At 33.1% G+C, this 23813-nt stretch overlaps 1 long non-coding RNA gene across 1 annotated transcript in view; it reads right to left on the bottom strand.

Annotated features, from left to right (window-relative positions):
* Nucleotides 1–23813, bottom strand: part of LOC143679319 (uncharacterized) — a 74796-nt gene that overhangs the window by 32602 nt on the left and 18381 nt on the right. Inside the window, exon 3 of the long non-coding RNA XR_013173649.1 lies at nt 1770–1870. This is a non-coding gene — a long non-coding RNA (uncharacterized LOC143679319). The remainder of the gene's footprint in view (nt 1–1769; nt 1871–23813) is intronic.

Raw genomic sequence — 23813 nt, forward strand, 5'->3', positions numbered from 1 at the left:
TGCAAATGAATATTGTAAATTTTAATATTTCCACAAAAATCCATGTGCTAATCTATTTTGTCTAAAGTGAAAAATGTTCTGCAGTTCTATCCTTCAATAGATGCTTTATGTTAAAAAATAAGGTTTCAGAAATGTATGCCTAGGTTTAAAATGTCTTATTCTGATATTGAAATATTTATTCAGCTTTGTGTACTGTGGAATGGTTTCCAGGCAAACCCTATTTATGTTTTCTCAGGAAATGCCTCGAGAGATATCGTTCTTAAACTATACTAAATTAACATTACTCTTGTTTTATGGAATCCATGATTATTCATTGTATCCTCATTTGTCTACTTGTGGTTCCATTGGGAAAGAAATACTGTTCATTTTAGAAAGACCTTCTGCCGTGATTACAGAGTCCTGCTGTGAAGTTTAAAATGTGTGTAATTCCACAGTATTTGTGGAAATAATCACACTGTTTACATGCAGTGATGATGTTAATGAAACTAGGTCATCATCTTTAAACAAATGTTTAAACCTATTAGTGGAATAAATATTCACTGTTGAAATAATTTTCTAATTGCTTTCCCTGGATTCAAACACTAGTTGGCATTTGATCTTTCATTCATTTTATACATTGTTTACTTAGGCTTAATAATACTTTTAAACATAAACAATTCCTCATTTTATCATGAGTTTTATAATGCTAATAGTACATAGGACATAGCACAATCTGGACACTTAGAATTATAGAACTAAAATATTTTGATATATTTCTGAAAACAAACCCCAAATTAGGATTATACTCACATGTTCTACTTCAAAATATTTTTTCCATATTTTTTATGCTATGAACATTTATCTAAGTACTTCTATGAGATAATTTTTAGGAATGTAGTGTATTATTTTATAAGAATGCAAACATAAAAGGACCCTTGTAAGCACAGGTTTGATTCTTATATACTTGGGCTAACCTTCTGACCTTACCCTCTATTTGGGATGCATGTAATTTAACTTTCTTAAAATTAGGCTACTTTTCCAAACATGTAGATAAGTATAACCACCTATACATATTTTATGTTTATTAGTGAAATAATACAAATAAAGCACATGAGAGGATGCAAAAAATATTAATAGTACTAAGCATTTTGTATGTCTCATAATAGTAATATCTTATTCAATCCTTAGCATTGGACATGATGATCTTTCAAATTTGTCAATGCCCTAGATAGTTATTTGCCATATATCAATTTGAATATAGGTAGTTAAGGAATGAATGAAGTCCTAGAAATAAAAATCCTGGTTAAAAGCATACTATCTAAGGTTCTTGATAAATTTTGGAGGTTATCCATCAGAAAGGATATAATGGTTTAGAGCTGTCTTGGTCTATGTAGGAATGCTTGCCCAATTTGATACAATGTAAAATGTTAACATCTAAAACATTCTTTGGAAAGTTGAGCATTATAGTTGTATTGTTATTTTAACATGGATTTCCATGATTCTTAATATGGCTGAATGCTTAATGCAATTATCTTGAATGTGGAATTCTTTGTTTATAAATTTTCTAGCTCCTATACACAGCTCATTTTATGTCATAAAAATAGAACTTTTTAAATATGCGCTGCAAATGGTTTCCTTAATTTACTTGCTATTCCCCAATGTGATTGTTTTTGGATATCTTTAAAGTTGAATTATAATTTTATGGCACTTATTTTCTTAGTAAAAAGCAGCATACTATATATGTAATTAATTACAAAGTGGATGTACCTTTAAATAGTCAAAATAAATACCTCTATTTAAAAGATAATGACCGTTAGGTGGGCAATGGTGGCTCAGTGGCAGAATTCTTGCCTGCCATTCCAGAGACCCAGGTTCGATTCCCAGAGCCTGCCTGTGCAAAAAAAAAAAAAAAAAGATAAAAAAGACAATGATGTTTATTATTTCATAATTTCATATATCCAAATTCTATTCTGATACACCCATATGAATTCAAAAAGAAGAAATACTCTTCAAGAATGCTCACTGCCCACCCACATAGTTTATTCAAAATTAAAAATAAATCTGTGAGGAATATGAAAAGAAAATGAAGACCTTATTTGGGAATCTTAAAAATGAAGGTAAAAGGCAATGTTATTACCTGTTGATTATCCCTTCTTTACAGCTTTACAGATATTTGGAATGATGTATATGGACTGAGAAGAAAGGAATGACTTCAATGAACCTTATCCTTTCTGCTTTTGAGCTACCCTGTCTAGTTGCTATATCCTTATAAAAAGGGGAGAGGGGAAGGTCATATTAAAATCATCTGAAATAGCAAAATGTGCAAATTAAAAATTACACCCTGATTATTGCTCAGTCTTTTATTGTACTCTATTTCTGTTTCTTAGAGCATTCAGAGAAATAACATTTAGTAAATACTGAACAATGAAGTATTAACACACACATGTATAGATAGATAGATAGAGAAAATATATGGAAATTTAGATACATACAAGTTTATATGTATAATGTTCCAGTTTAAAACTATTATACATCTCAAAAAAGCTGTGTTTTAATCCTGACCCAATCTTGTGGGAGTAGACATTTCTTTTAATCCTGACTCAATATTGTAAATTAGAAACTTTTATTAGATTATCCCCATGGAAATGTGGCATGCCAAATTGTGGGTATGACCTTAGATTGAAATGTGAATCCAACCATTCAAGATGGGTCTTGATTAGTTTACTAGAGGCATTTAGAAGAGAAAACATTTTGGAAAGAGACAGAACTGACGAACTTCAGAGACAACAGAGAGAGCAGATGTAGATGGTTTGAGAAAAGTTGCTTCAGAGAACAGAGATGTGGATGTTTGTAGATGCTTGGATCCCAGCAGATGTCCTGAGATATTAAGCAAGCCACAGCCTTGAGAGAAACAACAGAAGCCAAGGGATGAAAGCCAGCCATGGAGAAGCAAAGTAGGGAACTGCCACAGGAGCAGAGGTTGAAAGCAACAGAGCCCAGGAGTAAGAGAACAGCAGATGTCAGCTACGTGAGTTTCCAGATGACAAAGCTGTTCTTGACTAGTTGGTCTTCTTTGAATTAAGGTATCTTTCCCTGGATGACTTAGTTTGGATATTTTCATAGGCTTAGAACTATAAACTTGTAACTTATTAAAGTCCCTCTTTAAAAGCTGTTCAATTTCTGGTATATTGCATTATGGCAGCTAATAACCTAATACAGATTTTGAACAGGAGATATCTGTAAATATGAGATTTATGAAGGTGTCTCATGCAAACATGGGAATGAAAGTTCAAAATCTTTAGGGCTAGCTACAAAGCTGGCAGCTCCAATGAAAGATCTGGACAAACTCCACAGGAGAAGCTCACTGGCTAAAGAAGGAGTGAAAAAGTCTTTCTTCTTCCTTAAATGTCTTCAACTAATTGGGTTATCTCATTTGCAGGACACAGGCCCTTAGTTGATCACAGATGCAATCAGCCATAGCTGCAGTCAAATGACTGATGATCTAATACACCAGCCTTCTGGTTTATTAACCAGCCAAGAAATGTCCTTGCAGCAACTGTCAGGCCATTGCTTGCCTGACCAGACAACTGGGCATCAACACCTGGCCAAACTGAAAACAGAATCTAACCATCACATATGTATATATAAACATAATTTTTGTATGCTTAGCATTTTAACTTGAACCATCATCATGTATTATGTTGCCAGCATATTAAAATATGTGCACAGATTTTAACATTGTAATGGAATTCCATTAAATGCATGCAGTATGGTTTTGCCTAACCAATTAATAATTTAATGATAGGTCTTTTTTTTGAAATTATAAGTATCTTGTGTGTCAGAAGATGTAATGTGTGTCTGTTATTGCAAAATATATTGTCATCACTGTGTGTAGCTCCTTGGATAATGTATTAAGTGTTTTTGGATCACATAAAATTTAATGGATCATGATAAAGCATCTAAGACTTCTAATACTTCTAACACACTTTTGTGCTAATATCTCCACACTACTGTGACCAAAACCATTACCTCTATATACTTCACGAATATAATATAATAAAAACAAAAATTAAAAAAAGAAGTGCAAAATAAAAAAAATCAATGGTAAAATCACTTGTTATTATAAAAGTGATGAATCTGGCCAGTGATTCCTTGATAGTCTACACAGTTGCCTTCACAAACTCTGTTAAACCTTTTCATCTTTGCTGACATAATAAATTGTATTTCAAATATATTTCTTCCATAATTAATGGGTTTGAATGTATTCATACTTATTGAACATTAAATTTCTTATTTTGTGAATTACATTTTGATATCCTTTAACCATGTGTTTTTGAACTGTTAATGTTTTGCTTTGCATTCGTCAATGTTACATGTATGGTAATGCCTTATCCCACTGAATATCAATCTGTAGCAAGTACTCTCCCAATACTCACAGTGAATAGCACAGTTTACACTCAATCTTATTCATATTGGCATTTCGTTTTTACTCATCAAATATTCTTTTAATTATTACTTCATAAAAATTATCAAATTTTGTTTCACGGTATGATTATACCAGTTCTTGTGTGTTATATAGGAAGAATTTTCTCCCATATTATTACATATTTTTGTTTATATATCGACAGAGAGAGAGAGAGAAACATTGAGAGACAGAGACAGAAACTGAGACAGAGGTGAGACAGAGAGATGGAAAAAGACAGAGAAATTGAATGATGTTGAATTTTTGTACATAGTTGTCCAAGTGTGATTTATTGAATAATTCTCTGAGGCAATGCAGGAAAGAGGAAGATACAGAGAATTAGAAAGAAGAAGGGAGAGAAGGAGGTGAGAAAAGAAAGAAAAAAGAAAAGTAATGGTAGGTACACAGGTTTGAGAGAACGTACGTACCCTAGAAAAGCCATGTTATAATCCTAACCCCATTTTGCAAAGGCAGCCATTTCTTCTAATCCTTATTCAGTACTGTATGTTTGAAACTTTAATTAGATCATTTCCCTGGAGATGTGACTCAATCAAGAGTGGTTGTTAAACTGGATTAAGTGGAGATGTGTCTCCACCCATTCCAGATGGGTCTTGATTACTTTACTGAAATCCTAAATAAGAGGAAACACTTTGGAGAAAAGAGGAGATTCTGAGAGAGCAGAATGACATAACCATGAGAAGCAGAGTATCCACCAGCCAGCAACTTTTGGAGATGAAGAAGGAAAATGTCTCCCAGGGAGCTTCATGAAACAGGAAGCCAGGAGAGAAAGCTAGCAGATGATGCCATGTTTGTCATGTGCCTTTCCACTTGAGAGAGAAACCCTGAAATTCATCGGCCTTCTTGAACCAAGGTATCTCTCCCTGGATGCCTTAGATTGGACGTTTCTATAGACTTGCTTTAATTAGAATATTTTCTCAGCCTTAAAATTGTAAACTTGCAACTTACTAAATTCTCCTTTTTAAAAGCCATTCCATTTCTGGGATATTGCATTTCAGCAGCTAGCAAACTAGAACAGTAGGCTTCTTGAATTAAAATTTTACTAGAATTATTTCACTTCCAGGTATCATTTTATCACCTTAAAGTTTCTGGGAACTGACTCTTTGTTTCATATTGGATTCTCTTGGATAGTGATTTCCATATGTCTGCCACATAAGTGCTATTTTATCCAGGCTACACAATTGTCAAGTAGGTAATCCTGATTACTGAAAAATTATCATTTCTTAATGAAATCTCCTAGTTATTCCTTGAAAAGTTCAGGCACTCAATTAGAGGCACCCTCACTCAAGTCAGCCTTAGGGGCAGGCAGACAGCATTTTTTCCTGCAGATGCTGAATCTTACATAGCCACATGGGGTTTTCCATAATGGCTGGAGGTAACGTGTATATGTGTTGGTTTCTGATTATGGAATCTGAATTATGATCCACCCGTCCCTTTAAGGATACTGTTCCTTCCAGCTTCTGGGCCTCAACTATTTCCTGCCTGAGGTGGGGAGCTGAATAAAATGATTCATTTACCCATGTGTGGTTTTATGAAATGCCCCCAAGCACACTTTAATTCTACAGTCCAAGTATTGTTTTCCTTAAGGATCAATTTACCATTGAATACCCATCTTTCACATAAGCAAATGAAAAACCAGGTGTGCTTGTACTTTCCTAAACCCTTAGAGGATTTCTTAGATATATTCCCTTTCTAAACCTAGGAAGTTCAATTTCTACATTTCCAATGAATTCCAGTCCTTCTGGAGGTGCAGCTGGCAGATTAATTCTCTTTGAATCAACCATCCATGTATCTCTAGCATTTCCACAAGACTTGTTAAGAGTCCTTGGCAACTTCCCTTCAAGAAGATTTGTATACCAAACCCCCTTGAATATTGAGATAATATATTCTTCTAAGACAGACATATTTGTCTGTCACCTAAGTTAATAAAGATAATTTCCTTCTTGGCAAGTGATGAGTATGACTGTTAGCAGTCCCTTTATAAAACTGGTGGTGTCCTAAGTTTGCAGCTCCTCAGCTGTGACACAAACTTACTGTAGTGTACAGCATTCACCTGGGCCTGACACAGTGCCCCATGTCACTAGTTGGGCACAGGGAATTAATGCAAATAAATAGTTCATGCTTCCTGTTCTCCTATGAGGAATAACACTCGTCTCTGACATAGGAATCTTGTGCCTTCTGCAAATATCTATGAAACTGTCACTACATGTTATCTTGTAAGTAGGATAGAATTTCAGATCCTTCAAGTTCTTGAAAGAGACAAGCTATTTTGAAAGCTCAATTGCAAAGCAGATAATTCAAAGAAGGAAATAAAACATAAGTAAAACAGATAACAAAAAGTAAAATGCATAACAGAATTAAGATTCTCTGTGATACATATGCCCTGCATAAAGCATTCACATTTTTTTCTATTCTGTTTCTACTTCTGCTCTAGGCAGGCCAAATAAATTACATAATTAGGTTCAACTTTAGTTAAAGGCTAATGCTTTGTGGATATATAATAGAAGTTTTAAATTTTGTGATAACTTCTAATATTCCTTAGCTCAGGATGCTGAGTTTCACTAGAAGGAGGTACAAAGGCCAGGACTTGAAAATTTTCTTGCTTCATTGTCTTTCTAGGCATTTTTCAAGTAAACAAGATAATGTGAAGTGTTCATAAGTTGTTTAAAAACATCCGTTCACCCACTTTTTGGCTAGTAGGGACTGTAAAGATCCCACAGTGCTCTTTAAATTCAATCTTATCTTAGTTCACCGGTATTGCTGACATCAGTAGTAACTTTTCAGAAGGCTTCTACTTTCTGAATATCAGCTATTCCACAAGAACAAGACTTTTGAATCAAATTAACCTATTAAAAAATTTTGGTAATTATTTCATAGAACAGTTCATGATCCACATGAAACATTTTACCAATGTATGATAATAATCTTAAGTCCTCAAATTCTTCAAGGAAAATATCATTCGTCCCAACTAAAACAATTTTGCTTTTGTGCCCCTTCCACTGGAATGGTAGGAATTCTCAACTTCAAAATTTTCAGTGTTTGCTCTTTCTCTCGATCTCACTATTCGTGAAAGTTCTAAGGGACTTATGCCGTGCCAGTGTGTTGGGATGGTCCTCCAGTTATTTGCACATACATTTCTGAAAATCCATTTCCCTGATTTTCATGGAATTTCATCTCTGGTGACTCCTTTCCTGGGGTTACTTTGACATTCTTGGGCATATAAAACCTATATTCAAGACTACCAAGGTACATTTGCATTTTGGACACCATACAGCCTAGAGTTCTTTGGAGTTTTTCCACTTTATGGAGGTTTTATTAGGAAGTCTCAAGACCACAGTCTTATCATCTGTGTCCTTAATTCATACCTTCTCTATCTCTCCTATATGATTTTTTTTTCCATTTCTAACAAAAAAAGCATGTGAAAATTCACAATGTGAAATGTACTCCACTTACATTTTTGGCTTTGAATTTGCTTTTTAAAAATTCCTTCCCTAAATCCTGACGTATCTTTTGTATTTATGCTGCGGATCTCCAAAATTTCTGTTGCGCTTGTAGAACTTTTTTTTGAATGATAGATTATCTTGGTTTTCCCCTTCTGTTAAGGAGTTGGACTATCTGTCAAATGAGAATAAGGTAAAATGGAAGGAAAAGATGGAAGAACTGCGTAAGATAAAATCTATAATAACATCTTTTCACAAATGTATTGTCTATGTTCCATATTTAGTACACACACACACACACACACACACAAACAGAGTATTTTATTAACTTTTTTTCTCCAAATACTACGTTAGCAATATCCCATGGATTTACAGATTTGATAAATGGCAATTAATTACCATTATTTTCTGGAAACACCGGATTCATGGCTTTAATTTTCTCTCTGATCAAGGAACTGCTTTAAATAAAATGTTGATTTTTAATTATTGCTTGTAAATGTCCAAATATTTGTTCATGTTATTATGTTTAAATATTTTCACATTAATAGCTAATTTTATTGTTAGTGATAAAAATATTTTTTGTATTATTTATTATTTCAAGAAATTTTATTTTGTTTTTCTTTTTGTCTTAATGTGAATCATTTAAATTCTATATGCACTAAAAAAGAAAGAACACTGCTTATGGGATAAGGAATTGAGTAAAAATAAAATGTCAAGATTTTCAATTACACTTTTAAAGTATCTATATGCTTGCTTCCATTATATTTATTAGTTTGAGGTATATGTATTAAACATTACTATTATCACAATTTAGTATTTTCAAATTTTTGCACATTTTTCTACATTTGTGCAGTTTACACTCAAACTTTAATGTTACACTCTCTGTCAGTAGATTATTTCACTTGTTTACTTTAAATGATAAAAACAATGTTTTATCGAGGTAGGTGCCTTTTCCTTAGATCTTTTCATTTGGGTTAGAATCCAACATTCTGGGACCAAGTTGGAAAGTTGGTTAAGGACAGACTGCACAACAGAAAACAAAAGGCTGGAGGGAGTTTTGGGGTAAAGAGTGGGGTGTTTATAGCCTTAGTATGGGAAACCCCAGCAGGGTATATTAATATCCATGATGTACTTTTTCATCTATGTTGGACCTGCCAGTTAAAAACTGTTTCTTTCCAGCCTGCAATCCATTTCTGGTGCTCCAGAGCTTCCCACCATCTTGAAATGTTTGTTTTGTGTCATGAAACCTGTAATATGTTGCCATCATTTAAAGTTTCATGTCAACACAATAAATATAAAACACACACATGCACACACAACTCCACCAACAACTAAGGTTTTATATAAATCATATATCTTCATAGCAGTCTTCTGAAGAATATCTTCTTTACCCATCTATCTTTCAAAAGTCACAACTTCTCACAACAACTCTTCAGATCTCTCATCTCTCTCAACTTCCAACCTATGCTGCTTTCCTTCTCACTCTTTTTACCTCTCTTTTGTTTCCCTTTGTTTCCTTGTTTACTGTATTTCTTTTGTTAGCAGTGCTATTCTCTCTTTTCTCTCAACTTCTATTCTTCTCTATACCATTTATTTGACAACTAAATTGATAGTGATGTGCAATGAATGGCAGATTTTTTCCTCAAAATTTTTAGTTATTACAAAAATCATAATACTCCCAACTGATTTCAGACAATACATGCCACTACAAAACAAATATAAGTTCCATATAACTTTCATTTACTAAGCAAACATATACTCAATGACTACTGTATTCTAAACTCTTCAGTGGGGAATATGCTAGAGTTATAAAGCCACAAATGGGTAATGTCACTCATGTTACACTTCTCCTTGTGTGGAGAAGACACAACACAAACTCAGCAAGTAAAAGAATCACAGATTGATAAAAGGGATAGTAAAAGAATACCATGCTTTATGGTAGGACTACAAGTCAGAGTGAGGAGGCTATAGAATAGGGGAAAAATAAAAGCTTGACAAATTCTAGGAACTCACAAAAAGGGCACTACTTATCTCTATCAACTCTAAAACTAAACTTGCCATAACCTTTACCCTTCCACATTAAGAGTTGATAGTCAATAATTAAGTTCAAATTTTTAAAATTTGTGATTTACCTTTATTAAATCTAATATGCTATCTCAGGGACAGTTGTTAATGAATATAAAGATTATTTATTCTAAAGGAAATACTTAAAAGTCAGGTATGACCTTCTTTATTATTTTGAAATGTTGATATTTAACTCTTTTTTTTGTTTTTTTGCTTGCTATATGGTAAGGGTCAAATTTTAATCTTTTTTCCAGGTGACTATCCCATTATTGCAACACCATTTGTCAAAAAAAAATTGTGGGGGAAGGGTGGAAGTGCACATGCTGGGAATCAAACCTTGGTCTCTTGCATGGCAGGTGAGAATTCTACCACTGAGCTACCCTTGAACCCCTTGAATTTTAAATCTTTTGGTATGGATTCTACAATACTATCATATAACATATTTATATTTGAACTTGAAATATCAAATATGTGATAGGTTGCCTTCATCTGTATATATAATAGAGCTTTCAAACAGTTACTAAAAAAAAAATGTGTGGTTAAATTTCATCCTGAAAATAGGGTGATTACTTTTAATCCAGTGGTTATAAAAGAGCAGACCTTTTTGTACTAGGAAGGTATTTACAATTTGTATCTGCAACCACAGTTTATACATTAAACAATATTTCTTAATTGAAATACAATTTCTAATGTAATGTTAATTCCTAATTACTCTCCGAAACATATTGAATTTTAAAACATTAGTTTTATTTGCTTTTACTTGTCAGCCACATTGCAAATTTCAAATATCTGTAAACAATTTTTTTTAAAATGTAAGCCATTAATTTATCCATTCTGGATATATGGATTTTTCTATGATCTTAATTATGGAACACTTACTGTTAGAGATTTCTTTAAAGATCTACTCATAAAATAAGCTTTTTCTAATTTATATATGAATGATGGAAAGAAAATAATAAAAAATGCCTATAAATGACATATAAATATATTTACTTAGGCAAATAAGTGTAGATGCCTAAGACAAGAAAATAACATTTGGGGAAAATGATAGAAATATTTGTGCGTTATTGATAGACAATGCAAAAATACTTAGAACTTGACCTTAAAGAAGTGATCTGGGAATGTCAAACTGAGTTATTTTGGGAAATTGAGGGAGTACTTTTTGGTTGATGGTGGATCAATATGTTTTAAGTTGAGTTAATATATCCAGAGGTCTAGAGCAAGTTTAAATTTGATAAATCATGAAGGAAGAACATATTGGTCTAGGATAAGAAATACAAAATAGATTTAACCTAATATACCAATGATAAAATACGAATTTAGGACATGAGGAAACTATAGATAAAATGAAGTGAGTGAAAGCATGCCTATAGGGGCCCTGGGAAGAAAATAAAATGGGAAAAAAACTGTGGTCCATGTAGAAGTTAGGAACCATGTTACACTTTGTTTAGAAAGCCCTTTTTTTAAGACTGATATTAATGGATACTCTAAAGAAAGTGTCATGTAAAATATCATTTGTAAAAAGAAGGTGGATCACAAAAGCCTGACCAAGCTATTTCTATATTAATAGCATAGACCTATATAGAAAAATGATTATTTGCAATTATATAAAGAGGTTTCTTTTAACTGTAGCTTCATAAGAAATTCTGAACAACATAAAAGAAGGAAAAAGACTTCCTTAAAAAGAGATAAAATATCCATTGTGAGAGGCATACATATTGTCTTTGAAGCTTTTCTCTGTCATTATTTTTACATGATAGCTTGAACAAGTGTTTACAGCATCTATTATTTTTCAAACAATATTGAACTCTGAAGCTATTCATATAAACAGCTGTTTGAATCTTAAGTATACTATTCTTATAGTTATACCTAACCTATTGAAAGGGATTTTATTTTTTCTTACTCTGTTAAAAGGAATTTGCAGATGTACAGGTTTTTTATAAAATTACTTATTGGTTAGTTAGCCTTATTTTCATTTATGAAAATGAAAACTTGAAAAAAATGGAAAATAAATACAAGAATAATGTTTTTCACATACTGAAAAATCTTCTCAAGTTTAATTAGTTTTTGTTGGTTTGCAATATGAAGATGTATTTTTAGAATTTTGAATCATGAATCTTTAAAATAAAATGTTATCCAATGAAATGCATCTCATATTTATAAGGAATGACATACATAACACATGAGGAGTTTGCATGTACCTGCAATTATATAAATGAATACAGTTGGATCAGTTCTAAAAATAGCATGGAAAATATCATTATAGCAGGCATTCAACATGCAATGTGGAGTTGAGTCTTTAAAGTAAAAAGGCTGCTCATTTACTTATTATGTTTTATTAAATATAATGCTTCTGCTCCCAGTATCCATCCTGACCTTTCAGAGGTATTTTTCATTATTTCTTAGAAGAAGGGGATGATGAATATCGAACAATCATTGGATAAGAGATAGAGTTAATCTGATCGCCCGAAGACTTTTAAGTAGAATTCAGAAGAGAGTATCTCTCTCCACTTCAGCCAGCCAGCTTCTCCTGGGAGCTCATGGAGGACCTTCATTGGAACTGCCAGCCTGTGGCAGTTCCGATTTTTGAACTCATATGTCCCCACAGTTGCATGAGACTCTTTAATAACTCTCATATTTACAGATATCTACCGCATGTTCTGTTTCTCTTGAGAACCCTAACTAATGCAATCAGCTTCTTGCTCTAACCATCCTGGCGTAGTCAAGGATGGGACCAATACTTTTGTAAAACACTTAGTTTTGAGTCCAGCGAGGAGAAAATTAAAGACAAGTTGAAATGTATTCATGTCAGTGGATACATTTTGGCAAAACTGAGGGATTAGTTCTATTTCCAAGACCTTACAGAACTGAGTTTCTGAGTCTTCTTTTTCAGTCAAGCAGCCCCTGTGTATTTTTAAAAGTATTAGATACTGTCATGTTAATCTGAATTGGAGCATCACAACTGTTACAAGGTATGTAAAGCTACACACCTGCATTCAAATATATGGCCATGATCAACACACCTGATTGTGCTACATAAGGTTACCAGATGTAATTAATGTAACAAATCTTGAACAGATCACCAAAACATAAATTGGATTGACCATAGCACCTGAGATTGCTTTTGTATTAAATTAGTGTAATATATAGAGATAGAAATAGAGAGAGAGAGAGATAGATAGATAGATACATAGATAGATAGATAGATAGAGAGAGAGAGAGAGAGAGAGAGAGAGAGAGAGAGAGAGAGAGAGAGAGAGAGAGAGAGAGAGAGAGAGAGGCCTACCTGTAATTTATAGCCAAAAATCTCCAACAGACATTCATTGTACCCATCAATCCTACTGCACTTCATAGGACGAGTATTCTCCACTCTGTACTAAATAATTTTTCCACCCTCTCTTTAATCCTCAGACTGCCAATACCTTCTGACTTCTCATTCTTACTGGATGATATTGCTTTATATTTCACTAATACAGAGATGATAACAGATAAAAACCTGGTCATGCAAAATAACCTGATCTTCCAAGTGATAAATGCACCCACCCACCTCCCTCTCACTCATGTCCTCTGCTTTCCTTCCTTTGTCCATTAAATCACGCCAAAGGCTATCTCTTATCCATGAACTATGGGATTATCTATTTTCATCTTGTCAAGATTTTGATGATAAAAATATAGCCACATTTCCTACACCATGTTTTCCTATCTACTAGCTCAATGGCATCAACATTTGTTGATCAATGTTTATCAAGCATTATACCATCTTCCATTCATGTGAATGCACAGAAAATTTGTCCCTTCTTCAGATCTTCTGAATTTTAAATTGCAAGGATATTGAGTTTGGAGCAGAGACTTCACTTTTTCTTGGGTGAATGAACATATAAGTAAATTGTCATTGCGACTCAAGGCCACATGTTCAAATTCCATCAATATACTTTCAGCTTACTCAGGAAAAATGTCATGGCATTATATTACACCTAAACTTTGCTGAAAATATCAATACTGAGGAATGTTTCAAGTTGATCAATCTCTGTTTTACTTTCTAACCTCCCAATCCTAGTCTTTTGTTCCTGTATTTTATGTCCAGGATTTGTTAAATCCATCTATACATTAAAGACAATGAGATTTTTCATGATATTTTGTATTTCATTAATTGAGAAAGCTAATATATTGAACTGATAAATGTAAAAAATTGTAAATATTTAAGAATATGAGAATGCAATGAGAGTAAGGGTCTATAAACAGGTAGAGTTCATTGTAAAATATACATAATTAAAAACAATTCTTCTGAAGGTAGTTTTTCCTGGTACTTAGTGAAAAGCAAATTTGAGTATTCTTATCAAAATTTCCATTCATTATAATAAGCAAAGTTTGCAAAATCAAATGTCAAAGATGCAAGTCAGAAAATATAAAATAATAAAGTGAGTTGGGCAGGGGGGCTATTTTAAGTGTTGAATATATCCCTCTCTAGAGCTGGCAAATACTAGTTGACTTTAACTGATTTTTGTCATGAGAAAAAGTATGCCCAGTTTTATTACTTAATGTATGGAACTGAATATTAAATATGCTATTTAAATATTGGCAAAAAATTAAGTCAATATTTTCAGAGCCAAATGAAATCCAGAACTGGATTGTATATGACCTCATATATTTCTAGTTTGCTGGGCTCTGCCAATACAATGTGGACATTAAACAATTAGACAAATATTTGCTTGAGCTTTATAAAGGAGAAAATGCTAAGCCTGAAATAAACAAATAACACAGCATCATCCTTACTTGAAGGACCTTATTAGTAGGAGAGGGAGAGTTACACAGGCTTCCAGTTGTCATGAAATGTGAAATTACCCTTTAAGTAATAGTTTTAACAGAAGATACCAAATCCTTAACATAGGTATATAGCAGTAAGCAAAATAGACAAAATACCTGCAATTACATATTCAATGAGAAAAATTACTATGTAAATACTAATGCAAGAATATAGATAGAAATTAGGTTGGGGAAGGTGGTAGCTGTAACATCAATAAGTTGCTCATGGATGAGCTAAAACAAGTCAAACATGGTAAGTATCTGAAGGAAATGAATGATTGAGTCGTGCAATCAATATCCAGAGCAAAAGTATCCCAAATAGATTGAAGAGCATTTGCAAATGTCCCAAGGTGGGAGATAACTGGCAAGCTCATGGAACAGAAAGGGGACCAGTATTGGTGGCATAGATTAAATGAAGGAGAGAATAGTAAAATATTAGCCAGGATTGTTTTGGTGTGTGGGGCAAAATCATATGGCACAGGCTCCATATATATATATATATATATATATATAGAGAGAGAGAGAGAGAGAGAGAAACAAATTAGTTATTATGGAGTGAAATAAAAGTGGGAAGGAGGATGGGGTACTAAATTAGGGAGGAATGTTTGTAAATAAGAGGAATCTCTGCCACATCCTCCCTATGTTTCTGGTATACATTATATTTATGGTAATCAATAAGAAATGTAATATTACCACCTAATCAAAACTGTTCAGTACTTCCCACTATTTCCCATTTCATGTGCCAACATTTCACTATAGCATGTGTGTTTCAGATCATCCAACCTTTAATAAGCCCTCCAGGTTCACAGCTTTCTACTCCTTGCCATGTATCATATAATTCAGTCTTGAAATTCCTTTATAAATACTTTTCTAGATGCTAAAAAATTTTCTTTTACCATTGCCTACCACTTATAGCCCCTTGCATGTATTTTATATCCCTATTAAAGCTACATGGTTTTAATTTTTTTTTTTCATTTTCCCCAGCAAGCTGAGTTTTTTTCAGGTTTAATACTATGTAGAGCGAGGTACTATTTATGTGCTAGTAACAGTTCTTCTTTTTCCTGTTGTATGAGTCCCTCTCTCATGATCTGGTTTGAAAGTGAACTGTTGAAACAAATAAAGTATAAAGGAAATTTGTGGGTTATCTTCTGGGAAAGGAGTTCCTTTCTAATATAAAGAATGAGTTAAGGGAGAACCCAAATCTTTCCTTTCTTATTAAAGATTTTTTTTTCACATGGTTATTTATTTTCTTTTGTTTTTAAAACTTTTATCATGATACACATATATACAACATAAGAGTTCCCATTTTAGCCACTTTCAAGTATACAGTTCACTTGTGTTAGTTACATTCACACAGTTGTGCCATCAATGGTTATTTCTTCTTTTTTATTTTTATTTTTTATCTATATTTATATTTTTTATTTTCTTAAATACCATAAAACACAAAGAAAATGCAAACATTCTTATTTTGATCATTCTGTTCTACATATATAATCAGTAATTCAGAATATCATCACATAGTTGCAATATTCATCATCATGATCATTTCTTGGAACATTTGCATCTATTCAGAAAAAGAAATAAAATGAAAACAGAAAAAAAAGTTTACACATACCATACCCCTTACTGCTCCCTTTCATTGGTCACTAGCATTTCAAACTAAATTTATTTTAACATTTGTTCCCCTATTATTTATTTTTATTCCATATGTTCTACTCATCTGTTGACAAGGTAAATAAAAGGAGCACCAGACACAAGGTTTTCACAATCACACAGTCACATTGCGAAAGCTATACCATTATCCAATCATCTTCAAGAAACATGGCTACTAGAACACAGCTCTACAATTTCAGGCAGTTCCTTCCAGCTTCTCCACTACATCTTGAATAACAAGGTGAAGATGGTTATAATGAGGACCTGATTCACGAAGCTTTAGAATCCATTTGAGTCATGAAGAGCCACATTTCGGTGCCCTAAGGATGGTGGGAAAAAAAGGACAAGTCATGGGATTTTGATAGAATCGACGATCTCCTGAAATAACCTCTGACTACCAACTTTCAGACTTCCAGACAAGGTGTTAAGCATAGATACGCAAAAGGCCAAAATCTCTGCCAAATTGCTTCTGATAAGTTGTTCCATTTCAGTTGTTTTAACCATATGTGGCTATTTAAAATTAGATTATTATTAATTTGAAATAAATGTCATTACAAATTCAGTTCAGTTGAACTAGCTACATTTCAAGCGTTCAGTAAGTACCTGTGGCGGATAGCACAGACATGGAACATTTCCATCATTCATATAATTATATTATTGCACAGTGATGGTCCAGAAGTTTCTATCTCTTGAAACTCTATTATAACCCTATATAACTTCTAATGTCTAACAATTATAGTTGGATTCCATGTACAGAAATTGGATCCGTGTCACCCAGTTGCACCACAAGCTTCAGAGAAGCCAAATTCTTCATGCTGAGAAACAGAATTCCAGCAAAAGCATTTTCTGAAATACATACGCAACCCAAAGGCTTCAGGCCACATCCACCAGTGAGGGGCAACATGTTACACTTTATTTAATACCACAAATACTATGCATCAAAACAGCCTTTTTTAGTTGACTCTAGTATTGTGTGCTGTTGGTGATAGGCTTGTTTCTGGTGTTCTGAAACAGACAACATGTTGCCACTGTACTTCAATGTTCTCATTTAATCTGCCTTTTAAAAATAGTCAATCAGTTTATTTCTCAGACCCAATAAAGCTATATACAACAGAGCTAAGCTAGAGAGACAGGTGCTGTTGAATTTTTCGCTTTTTAAGCCATCCAAAAGCTAGGGCTACATTCTACTACTTTTTCTTATCCACTGTTCAATCCAATGGCATGGATAAAGAAGGGCTGTGACTATATGAGAAAATCACCCATAGCTGACCATTTAAGCTTCTCTACTTTTGTTAAAGGTTAAAAGAACTATTTAAAAAATGGCTACAAAGCATTGCTCAGATTATGACCAAAAGACTAAAGCAGAATTTTATCATTCTGTTATTTTAATGACATAGATATTGCTTATCTTAGGTAAAAATACATCTCTTTAATGAAAGAATAGAAACCACATGTATTTGAAAATTAGGTGGTATAATAAACTTGTGAATAAGTGAGATTAGGCACCATTCTTATATTTCCAGAGTTTTGAATTATAACTCATTTAAATGTGAAAAATGAAATGACAATTTATAGGGTATTTTCTCTAATATTAGCTGTTTTTTGGCACTGGAGATAAATATCAGGATGCCACATTAGAAAAAGTCTCTTCAAGAAGAAAGTTTTTGCAATGCAGCTTCCACTGTTTTTGTCCTTTGCCTGTATGCCTTTTACTCCTACATTTTGGCAGAGCTAAGAAAAGTCATCCTCCGAAAAATAAGAGAAAATGATACTTCCCCTTAAATGTCAGTGGTTTTGAAAATGTAACTCCATTGCTTGTTTAGTCTTGTTGCTATTTACTGTCATGTTTTGTTTCCTAAGTAATTGTTATGCACAAAACGTCTTATTATGTTTGCAGGGAGAGTAAATGAGACTGGCCACCTATTGCACCATGATGCAAAAGATCTTAAGGAGACTATACATTAGTTGTGTTTATCGACAGACAGAATAGAAAGTTATTTTAGGAACACCCATATGTTCCATGACCAACATGCAATGTTCTGCATAGAAAAAAAGAAAGAAAATGAGATATTATTTGCATTTCTCAAATTGAAACTTCTGAATGGATTTCTCTATAGGAATGGTATTTTTATAAGAGGATAACAAAATTAATCAAATGAATGATAACATTAATAAGGGAAACTTTATATCAGCATTATAATTAAATATTCACTAAAGAGAACTAGATTCTTTACAGAGTAAATAATCAATAAATGTTAACACTTACCCTTTCCTTTTCCATAACATTGAACTTGGACTTATGGAGTAGCTTACATATGATATCATCAATTCTTGATTTTTTCTCTAAGGAATCACAGAGAGCACTACTGAAAATCTATTGGCAGCAGCTGATAGAATTATCTTCCTTTAGTCTGGAAATCTTATTCTTGAGCTATGCTAGTCAAGATAACATCTAAACACTGCATTTTCTTCTTTAAAAATCCTAATGGTATTGGTAAACATCTCCCACAACTCAACTCTTGGCCTGGTCAGTTGATAAGACCTAATCCTGTTATCTTGGAGGAAGTCAGTTGCCAATATGCTCATATGCTTCTTTCCATCTGAAAGCACAGCAATGATCTCGGTTGGTTGAAATCCTGTACGTAGGTCCAGGAAATACTTGGGGCCATGATTCTGATGCACCAACATTGAGTTGCCTCTATTATCTGAGCAATTAATATATATTCTAGTGTAGACACCAGCAAGAGGACCACCTTACCAGCTTGTGAGCACTGTTTATAAAACATGTGCTGATGGTTTGGATCTAGTTCTATGTTCTCTTGGTTCCTGTTGTAGACCCTGGTACATGAGCATAGGTGTGTAAAAAGACACCTCCTCAGCTGAACATGTGGCTCCCCGGCCTCAAGCCTCACTCATTTTTATCTTGGTAGCTTATGAGGCAAGGATGCAACATGTCCTGTATAACTGAGAAAAAAACTCTGGGTGCTGCATCTGAAATTTTGGACCTCCTCTGATGTTTGCCTGTGCTTTATTTATCTGCTGTCCTATATATTTTTTTTTTACCTTTGCTAAAGCCTATGTGTGCATGCAATGTGGAGTGTCAAGAGTTGTTTCAATTATCCAGCTTTGTGTAATGTCTGGAGCACTTCAATATTTACTTTAGTTCGGTTACTCAACACTGTGAAGTAAAAACATATAAAGGTGTGCAGGTGAGGGTTTCTAGTAATTATCATAGTAACACTTGAGCCATCTTCAATCTAATTATTTCCAAATACGTAGTGTCCTTTTTAATGTTTAGCTTTTTAAAAGCATACCTTTAATATTATTTCATGGGTACATGCAAGAAAAATAATAGAATAAGAAAAAATAACAACAACAATAAAAAACCCCAGAAAACTATGTCTTCTATTAGCTAGTCATTGTATCAAGATCAAGAATAAAATTCCTACCTAAAAATTCCAAACTCAAAATTATACGTATATGGGGTGGACCATATACAGTGCTGCCGCCTGCCATGCCAGAGACCCAGGTTCAATTCTCCGTGCTCTGCCCAAGCTAAATATATATATATATATATATATAATTATATATAAAATCATATATATAATTATATATTTTATATATACTACTCTATCCTGCTATGCAAAGCAAATACTGGCACCCATATCACTGGAATGAAAACTAGAATTCTTTAACTCTCAATGTTCCATTTTATAAAGCAAATTAGGGACCCCCAGAATTAAAATGTTTGGATTTTCAGGTTCACACAACCTGCCAGGTTATCAGAAGGTCACTTAGCTACTCTGATATCTATTGTCATTTCTCACTGTGTTTCCAAGGCTCACCCTTATTTTCGCTCTGTCAGCCACTCCCATCTATGCATCTGAATCTGGCTCCACTACGGCTTCTTGTTGTCTTGTTTCTCAATGACAGTAAACACTTATAAATTTCGACATTTAGCAATATTATGTCTCGTTTTGTTCATTTATAATATGGTACGGAAAAATTACTTAGGTAACTTTTAAATAACTGTTTTTATTTTATTCTGATCTTCTGAATAAAGTGATATGGAATTTGAGAACAAGTTGCAAAGAAAATAAAAGAACATTGTGCTTACTCGCATCTTGTGTCCCATAGCTAGGCAAACAACAACAAAGCCACAACAAATGGCACCCAACATTCCCTTAAATTTCAGGTAATTTGAAGATCTTTATATTTTTAAAACAAACATAAGTTGAGCTATATTTGCCAGTTTCATTTTATTTTTAAATTCTTGCATGTTCAACATCTGCAGGCATCTGATAAATAAAAGAAAGCATTCGGATAGTGCAGATTACTTTCTGACCATCTCAAAGACATTTAGATAGGGTATAATGTGTATCAGCTTTATTTTATAAAGTGTACAATAATGCTGTGGTTATATTTTTTTTTTACTTTTTGGATACAGTTTGTGGAAAGTTATTTTTCATACTATAAATCATGAAAAAAGTAGATAGGTAGCTTCACATATACACACACACAGACACTCCTAAAAATTGAACTTTCATTAATTCAAGATCTATAATTTCAATTTTCTTCAAGACAAATATAAATTCCTTTAATTCTTATGTACTATTAGCTATGAGATTGTTTTGTCCCCCAAAGTTATAAGGAAATATACTGTTATGGATTTTTGAATATCCAGGATATTTGGCTATAACAACATACTCTGAAACAAATTCATACTATTGGTATAGCTTAAGAAAATGGCCAAAATACACACATATGTGAATTTATATTATTACAGGGACACAACTCAAAAAAAACTAAACATGGCTCTTTTTATTTTGATTTTAAGTTTCCAACTTATATAGGAAAAGCATACCAAGGTCTTTCCAAAGACATCAGTTAGTAATCATCATCTATAATTGATTTAATCTTTCCACTTCATTTCTTCAAATCTCATATTGCAAACATTTGTTTTTTGTTGATTTTTAGAAGTCATAAAGCTTTCATTTTCTTCTCTTATTCTCCAAATGGTATGTGGGCCTGTACTGGTTTAAAAGGATGTATGCCCCCTAGAAAAGCCATGTTTTAATCAAAATTCCATTTCATAAAGGTAGAATAATCACTATTCAATACTGTATGTTTGAAACTGTAATCAGATCATCTCCTTGGATGATGTGATTTAGTCAAGAGTGGTTGTTAAACTGGATTAGGTGATGAGATGTCTCCACCCATTTAGGTGGGTCTTGATTGGTTTACTGGAGTCCTATAAAAGAGAAATATTTTGGAGAATGGAGATTCAGAGAGAGCAGAGAATGCTGCAGCACCACGAAGCAGAGAGTCCACCAGCCAGCGACCTTTGGAGATGAAAAAGGAAAACACCTCCCGGGAAGGAGCTTCATGAAACTGGAAGCCAGGAGAGAAAGCTAGCAGATGACACCATGTCCGCCATGTAACCTTCCAGCCGAGAAAGAAACCATGACTGTGTTCACTGTGTGCCTTCTCAGATGCGAGAGAAACCCTGAACTTCATCGGCTTTCCTGAACTGAGGTATCTTTCCCTGAATACATTTGATTGGACATTTCTATAAACTTGTTGTAATTGGAACATTATCTCAGCCTTAGAACTATAAACTAGCAACTCATTAAATTCCCCTTTTTAAAAGCCATTCTGTTTCTGGTATATTGCATTCTAGCAGCTAGAAAACTAGAACAGGGCCCAACTGCTAGTTTCATGTTTTCCAGAATAACTCCTTTGAAATGAGAACATTGTTCTTCGTACTTATCTAATTTCCCTCTATTTACATTAAATTGAACAAAAATACTTAGTTTCCCCTAGTTTATCTAAAGGAAATAGAAATGCATTTCCCTGTCATTCTTTTAAATTCCTCTGAGTTTCTACTGCCACACCTGCATGAGTACAGACCTCGCCTCTGAGGAAGTTGACAACCAAACTGTTCTCACTATCCCTAAACTGATGTTTCTAAAATAAAATAGACACTAATATCAAAATTAAATAGATGTGTCTAGTGACTATACCATGTCAATTGAGTGCTTCTAAAATAATTGCATTCAGTAATTTCAACAGGATGCTATTTAATTAGGTATGTGGGCTATTAAAATTAGAGAGTACTGCATGAAATTATATCCAGAGTTCTACTTATTAAATGTCTTATTGCAATTATACAGATTTGCATTTTATGTATGCCTATTGGTCTGAGTCATGAGTTTTAATAGGGTTTGATAGGAACACTTAATTGTAGTAAATGAAGGTTGGCCCTGCCATGTGTGCTGATAAGATCCTTAAGCAAAGCAGGTAGCAGCTGCTTTATTACATCTGAATGATGCTTTTTCTGCACAATTAGGTTTATGCCTCTAAAACTCTTGTTTTTGTTTCAATAAACAAATTTTGTCTCAGAGTTATGAATAAGAGTTGGGTTAGTAAACTATTACCAAATTAGTAATATCCCTGATAAGAAAATTGACATTTTTTTGAACTGTGTAAAAGAAAAGTGGATGGGATAATTAGTCATTGTTGGGGGTACTGGAAAATAGGCTGCTTTGAGTAAAGGTGGAAAATGAAGGAAATCAGAGAGTTTTTCTGAAAATGAATAATATAAAGAAATATTAGCCAGAAAATCATTGTTATCTTTGATAAAGTAAAAAGTGGGTTATTTAAAGGGTGTTGATATAACCATTTAAATAATTCTATGAATTCCAGAAGTAACAAATGAAAAGATGATAAGTAAATTAAAATAAATGGAAAGCCAACAAAGCTAAAAAAACAAAAATGAAGGAGTCAAACAAGAAACTGATATTGGGCATAAGAAAATGCATATTTGGCATTATAGAAAGTCCCCTCAAGAAAATCACCCAAAACTCAACCCCAAATAACAAGAAATCCAAAATGACTAGAGAAAACCTATGAAAGAAATAAAATACCATCTAAGAGTAAGGAAATGATAAAATTTTTCTTAAATTGTTTGCATATAGGTTAAAAGACAACTATTTCTGAACTGCAGGAAATTTTTAAGATGCAGAAAGGAGTGAACACTATTTACTAATAAAGACCTATAGAAAGCAACTAAAAAGAAGAAATATCCCAATGAATATATAAAATTTCAGAGGCAAAATGAATTCTGATGACCACAAAAATATCCAGTTTGACTTCAGTATGCAAATATCAGAAAATGATAAAAGAATATGCTTGGGGGTTTTGAGGAGAGAAAATGCACCCAATACTTATAATCCACCAGGGCTATTCTTTCTATATTATGAAAAATTGTTAAAATTTAAAAGAAAAAGATAAAGCAAATATGATTTAAAAATGAACAGTTTATAAACAGACAATTCACATAAAAATAGAAAATAAGAACAATGAAGCTATTAAAAAAAATTATTAATGTTCTA

Source organism: Tamandua tetradactyla, chromosome 4, assembly GCF_023851605.1.
Source record: "Tamandua tetradactyla isolate mTamTet1 chromosome 4, mTamTet1.pri, whole genome shotgun sequence".
Lineage (NCBI taxonomy): Eukaryota > Metazoa > Chordata > Mammalia > Pilosa > Myrmecophagidae > Tamandua > Tamandua tetradactyla.